Here is a 6,761-nt window from a genome sequence, read left to right as displayed (position 1 = left end):
TCTTTCTTCTTCTTTTTTTTTTTTTTTTTTTTGAGATGGAGTCTCACTCTGTTGCCTAGGCTGGAGTGCAGTGGCAAGATCTCGGCCTCCTAGGTTCAAGCAGTTCTCCTGCCTCAGCCTCCCGAATAGCTGGGACTATAGGCGAGTGCCACCACGCCCAGCTAATTTTTGTATTTTTAGTAGAGATGGGTTTTCACCATGTTGGCCGGGCTGGTCTCGAACTCCTGACCTCAACTGATCCACTCGCCTTGACCTTCCAGAGTGCTAGGATTACAGGTGTGAGCCACTGTGCCTGGCCCTTTCCTTCTTTCTCCTTCCTTCCTTCCTTCCTTCCTTCCTTCCTTCCTTCCTTCCTTCCTTCCTTCCTTTTTCTTTTAACTAGGAATTAAATTATCAGTTTTATTTGTCAAGAATTCACAACATAATGACTAATTGTATGTTGACAACGTTGAACTTTACCAGAGTCTGTGATTCTGGAAAGAAGGGCCCCGACCTCCGTATTATGGAAAATGGCTTGCTGCAAAGGGATGACCACTCTTTTGATTTATAAGACCTGGAGCAACCCTCTTTATTTGATTTAGTAGCACTATTTCCTACATGTAGTTCATCCTAAATTCACGTGGTAATTGAGGTTGTCATTTGTGTTAGCTAATTGCCTTTATCCAAAGGAAAAATTAAACTTCTTATAGCTCTTGAATATAGAGATATAGCAGGTAGTTTCAGCTTGGAAGCAAGTGCCTAGGCTGAGACAGGGAGATAGAAGTGTGCTATTGATGCAAGAAAGTGCCATCATTGGGGCTTCACCCAGGAAATAATTCAACTGGTGAAGTTAAACAATAATCTTTCATTGAGGCTGGGCGCGGTGGCTCGTGCCTATAATCCCAGCACTTTGGGAGGCCGAGGCGGGTGGATCGCCTGAGGTCAGGAGTTTGAGACCAGCCTGGCCAACATGGTGAAAACCTTTCTCTATTAAAAGTACAAAAAATTAGCCAGGCGTGGTGGCAGGTTCCTGTAATCCCAGCTACTCAGGAGGCTGAGGCAGGAGAATCCCGTGAACCCAGGAGGCAGAGGTTACAGTGAGCCAAGAAGGTGTCATTGCACTCCAGCCTGGGCAACAAGAGTGAAACTGTGTCTTAAAAAAAGAAAAGAATCGGCCGGGCGCGGTGGCTCAAGCCTGTAATCCCAGCACTTTGGGAGGCTGAGACGGGTGGATCACGAGGTCAGGAGATCGAGACCATCCTGGCTAACACGGTGAAACCCCGTCTCTACTAAAATACAAAAAAAATTAGCCGGGTGAGGTGGTGGGCGCCTGTAGTCCCAGCTACTTCGGAGGCTGAGGCAGGAGAATGGCGTGAACCCGGGAGGCGGGGCTTGCGGTGAGCTGAGATCCGGCCACTGCACTCCAGCCAACAGAGCCAGACTCTGTCTCAAAAAAAAAAAAAAAAAAAAAGAAAAGAATCTTCCATTGAACCAGAGCTGCTCCTTCCAGAGCAGGACTAACTCCTAGGCGTGCCCAGAGTCAGCCCCTTCCTTCCTTCCTGCCTTCCTGCCTTCCTGCCTTCCTGCCTTCCTGCCTTCCTGCCTTCCTTCTCTCTCTCTCTCTTCTCAGCCTCCCAAGTAGCTAGAACTACAAGCACAATCTACCACAACTGTCTATTAAAAACATTTGTTTTGTAGAGACAGGGTCTTGCTATGTTACCCAGGTTGGTCTCAAACTCCTGGCCTCAAACAATTTTCCTGCCTCAGCCTCCCCTAGTGCTGGAATTACAGGTGGGAGCCACCACACCCAGCCAATAACATCGTTTCATTCAAAGTAATTTCATTATAATGTCAACGAGAAAAAAAATTCATTCCTGGCCAGGGCCACTGTCTGTGTGGAGTTTGCACATTCTCCCCATGTCTGCATGGGTTTTTCCCCAGTATTCTGAGTTCCTCCTGAATCCCAAAGATGTGCACATTAGGTGAATTGGTGTATCTAAATGGTCACAGTCTGATGAGCGTGTGTGTGTGCGCATGAGTGTGGCCTGCGATGGAATGGGTCTTGTCCAGGACTGGTTGCTGCCTTGCCCCCGGACTGCTGGGATAAGCTCCTGCCACTGCAACCCTGAACTTGAATAAGCAGGTTGGAAAATGAATGAATAAAGAAAAACTATTATAAAATAAAAATGTGTAAAGTATCTGATCATCATACAAATGCACCACGATAAACAATGTGGGACAGAAGCACTTGGTGGGCCCTTCCTATGATTGTTGGTGAGCCCTGTGGTCGCGGGAGGTGCTCCTCACAACTTTCATTTTGCAAACATTGATTTCTTGATTCATTCCACAGCCACTATTATCACCATCACTCACTGATTCCCCCAAAACTGGGTAAATGATTATCTTACTTATTTTTATTAATTTTTCTTAAATGTATGAATAACTCATATTTGTGTCAATGTTAATGTTTTAAGTGTTTATTTAGAAGTTTGCTGATGCTTTTGTGACCAGAAATATGCCATAGAAATTTAAGTCTTGTTTGTATCATCTAGCCTATGGTAGAATTGGTTTTGTTATGCACCGTTTCACTTAAAACCTATCGATGACATTAAGTGAGGGTTTCCCATGTGTGCGTACGTCTGTGTGTGTATATGTTATAAAGGTATGTATCCTATTGGTTCTGTTTCTCTGGAGAACCCCGTCTAGTACACTAAATGTGGTTCCCAGACCACCTCTGCCAGCAGCAGTGTCTCCTCAAAGCTTCTTAGACATCTGGAAACTCAGGCCCCGCCCCAGACCTACTGGATCAGAATCCGTTCTTTCAAGCTTGAGAAGCACCAATCACCTTCCTCACTGTTACATTTAATATGGGCCTTTAATAAAGTGCTAATTATCCTGCAGCAAATAGCGACTCTGAGAAATAGTTCCTGTGCCCTTCATTAAGTCTTCGACTTTCAAAGGAACAGTCATTTCTACCCACCCCTTGCCAGCCCCAGAATCCCCATCAAGGAAGCAGGGGGAAGAAAAGCAAGGAAGTGTTTTTAAAGGGTTTGCTGATAAGGCTTCAGGCAGCTGCCCTGACTGGCACCTGGGTAGTACAAGGTAATGCTAAATATTAACACCTAAGAAGATTAGCACAGATTGCAGGAGGATTCTAATTGGGTTAAAGGTCACTTGCTTACACATCCCTTCAGTTTGAGGGAGCTTCGAACCGTGTGGGGGGAGGGGCCTCAGAGTGGATGTGGCAAGGCAGGAGGCCCGGAGGAAGAGCCCAGGCACAGTTCTCGTGACCTCCTGTGGGGTGTGAGCTCTGCTTTCTTCCAGCCTCGGTTATGGGGACTCTTCCGGAGAAGAAGGTGGATAAACACGGGAAGGGCTTCTTGAGGCTCCAGGTTTTGAGCTAGAACAAGAGGTTACTTGGCAGAGGAAACTATTCAATAAGAGATAAGAAGAAAAAGAGTAAACTTAAAATAGAGGCAAGAGATTGCTAAAGAGAATAAAAAAGTCAAGATGGAGGAAAAAAAATAAAAACTTCTGCATTCGTGCAACTATATAATATTATCTATTTTTTTCATTGGGATCATTTTTTTTGTTTTGAGATTTAAACACCGTTGCCTCCAACTTCTGATTCCTTAGAAGTCTAAAGCTCTCCCAAAGTTTTTTTTCAGGTTGCCAGGAGCTTATGTTCTCATGATCCCATCAGGTTTACAGTCTACATGCCTTTCTAATGCTTGAGTCTCTTCTATGAAATCTCAGGCAGTGAAGGTTCCAGGCACAATGCACAATTGAATACACACAATGATTCTGCCCGGGAGAAATGATATTCTAATTATTTTACAGATAAGAAAGGAAATGGTGGCTCAGAGAAGTGAAGAAATCAAGCCAAGGCAGTATAGCCCGTAAACTGAGGAGACTGGATCTGGATTCCAGTCCATCTGATGCGTGGTAGTCGGATATATTGATGGTCCCCAGTGTCCGACGCCTCCTGGTGTCTGTACCCTGTGTGCTCCTTTCCTCTGGACTCTGGGCTGGGCCTGTGACTTGCTTTAGCTAATGGAATGCCATCACTGTTCAAGGCCTAAGCTCTTGGTAGCCTGAGCTGCCTTGTAAGAAGGCAGACTACCCCGCTGGAGAGACCACACCAGTACTCAGATATCAGTGTGAGCGAAGCCCCAGGCACATGACCTCAATGTAAGGGATCCCATTTGTCCTTGGCCTTTCCAGTGATCTCAGCTGAGACCTCAGATGTGTTGGATGTTAAGCTGCAGCAGACAGCACACGGAATAGATATGATGAAGCTGTGCCCTCTTCAAATTCCTGACCCATAGAATTGTGAAAAATAATACAATGCTTGTTGTTTTAAACCACTGTGTTTGGGGTAGTTTGTTATGTAGCCATAGCTTAAAAAGACACACACTGCTGTCCTGTGGCTGAGGAGAGTGAGATAATGATGGGCTCACGCAGTCCCCGAACAAGGACAAGAGAGCAGGGTTAAGAGTGGGTTAAGCAGAATTGTGCGGGTGGACTGCAAGGGTGGAGAGAGGAAAAGAAAAAGGGCATAATTATGCAGTCCTCTAGCAGGAGAAACAAGAACTAACAGAATTTTTAACCTTAGGTCAAATACCTTTGTCAGGCAGCATTTCTGGCCCAGTGCAAATCCTCATAACGGAATTAATGAGTATGACTCTTAGCACTAGATCAAAGAGAGAATTAATGAATGGAAAAGGAAAAGGCAAGACACAGAACCGTCTATTTTAATTTCGACAAGAAGATAATAGACCAAACTATTTACAGTGGCTTTCTCTAGGTGGCAGGATTACAAATAATACTTTATTCCTTTGTATTCTCTTCTAGTTTTTCCACATTTTCTACAATCACCTTTTTAAAAATTTAATCTTTTCAAATTTTCTTTTTTTTTTTTTTTCATGGTCACTTCTTTATTTTTGATACAAATGTACATGACACATGTCTTGACAATCAGCCCATCCAGCACTACACAGGTAGGGTCTGGTCCCTCAGGGAAGAGGTGGGATGGGGAGAGGAGCTGGTGGGTGCTGCCCTCTGCCTCTCCAGCCTTCCCAGGCTGCAGCAGGTTTCCAGGCCTCCAGAGGGTGGGAACGCAGCAGGTGCAGGTAGCAAATTTTCAATATCTAAGAAATATAAGTACATGGATTTTTAAAACTGTCATATGGGCCAGGCATGGTGGCTCATACCTGTAATCCCAGGACTTTGGGAGGCCAAGGTGGGCAGATCACTTTGAGTCCAAGAGTTCAAGACCAGCCTGGGCAACGTGGCAAGACCCCATCTCTACAAACATGGCAGGACCCCATCTCTACGAAAGATACAAAAATTTAACCGTGAGTGGTGGCACACGCCTGAAGTCCCAGCTACTCAAGGAGGCTGAAGTGGGAGGATCGCTTGCCTCAGCCCGCCAGGCAGAGGTTGTAGTGAGCCGAGATGGCGCCACTGCACTCCAGCCTGGGTGGCAGAGCGAGACCCTGTCTCAAAAACAAAACAAAACAAATTGTCATACGTACAGTGCCGCAGAAAGGCACTTACCCTCTGCCCTATCTTTCCTCTTCCCATCTTGTACCCTACAGGCAACTCCTTAAAACGAATTCTGGGCCGGGCGCGGTGGCTCACGCCTGTAATCCCAGCACTTTGGGAGGCCGAGGCGGGCGGATCACGAGGTCAGGAGATCAACACCATCCTGGCAAACACAGTGAAACCCCGTCTCTACTAAAAACACACAAAAATTAGCCGGGCATGGTGGCGGGCGCCTGTAGTCCCAGCTTCTAGGGAGGCTGAGGCAGGAAAATGGCATGAACCCGGGAGGTGGCGGAGAGCTTGCAGTGAGCGGAGATCACGGCACTGCACTCCAGCCTGGGCGACAGAGCAAGACTCCGTCCCAAAAAAAAAAGAAAAAAAACCAAACAAACTAATTCTGGTTTTAGTTCTTTGAGCGGTTAGGTCCACATGTCTAAAAATATTCTTGTAGTTCTATTAATTGGTTTATTAACCAGAAGCATCTACTTGTTTCCTGATACAAAATTCTTACCTTTTTTTTTTTTTTTGAGACAGAGTTTCACTCTTGTTGTCCAGGCTGGAGTGTGATGGTATGATCTCGGCTCACTGCAGCCTCTGCCTCCCAGGTTCAAGCAATTCTCTTGCCTCAGCCTCCTGAGTAGCTGGGATTATAGGTGCCTGCCACCACGCCCACCTAATTTTTGTATTTTTAGTAGAGATGGTTTTGTCATGTTGGCCAGGCAGGTCTCGAACCCCTGACCTCAGATGATCCACCCCCCTCAGCCTCCCAAAGTGCCGGGATTACAGGCATGAGCCATGGTGCCTGGCCAAAATTCTTACTATTTTAATCAACATGTTTATTACCTACTATGTACAGGCACCAGCAGGTACTGGTGAGAGGGTAGAGAGTAACAGAGAGAGTTTTTGCCATTTCAGAGCATATATTCCAGTAAAGGGAGGTGGTTCACTGAACACAAATAAATAAATAATATCCAATAAGAAAAAGGATGAGGGAGAAAAAAAAATTGGGTGCAGGATAGAATGGTTGAATGTATTTTTCCAAAATTGGCTGCAAAATATCTCCCACATGCTCATCTAGCATATTGCCACTTACCTACCAAAAGGTAGATTTTATTTTCTTTACCCTTGAATCTGGGTGTGTTGGTGACTTACCTGTAACAAAGAGAACACAGCAGAAGCAATGCCGTGTGGCTTCCAAGGCTAGGACATGCAGCGGTGGTGAAGTTCCCCTCCTT

This window comes from Theropithecus gelada, chromosome 2 (assembly GCF_003255815.1).
Source record: "Theropithecus gelada isolate Dixy chromosome 2, Tgel_1.0, whole genome shotgun sequence".
NCBI lineage: Eukaryota > Metazoa > Chordata > Mammalia > Primates > Cercopithecidae > Theropithecus > Theropithecus gelada.
Note: the sequence above shows the minus strand (reverse complement) of the source record.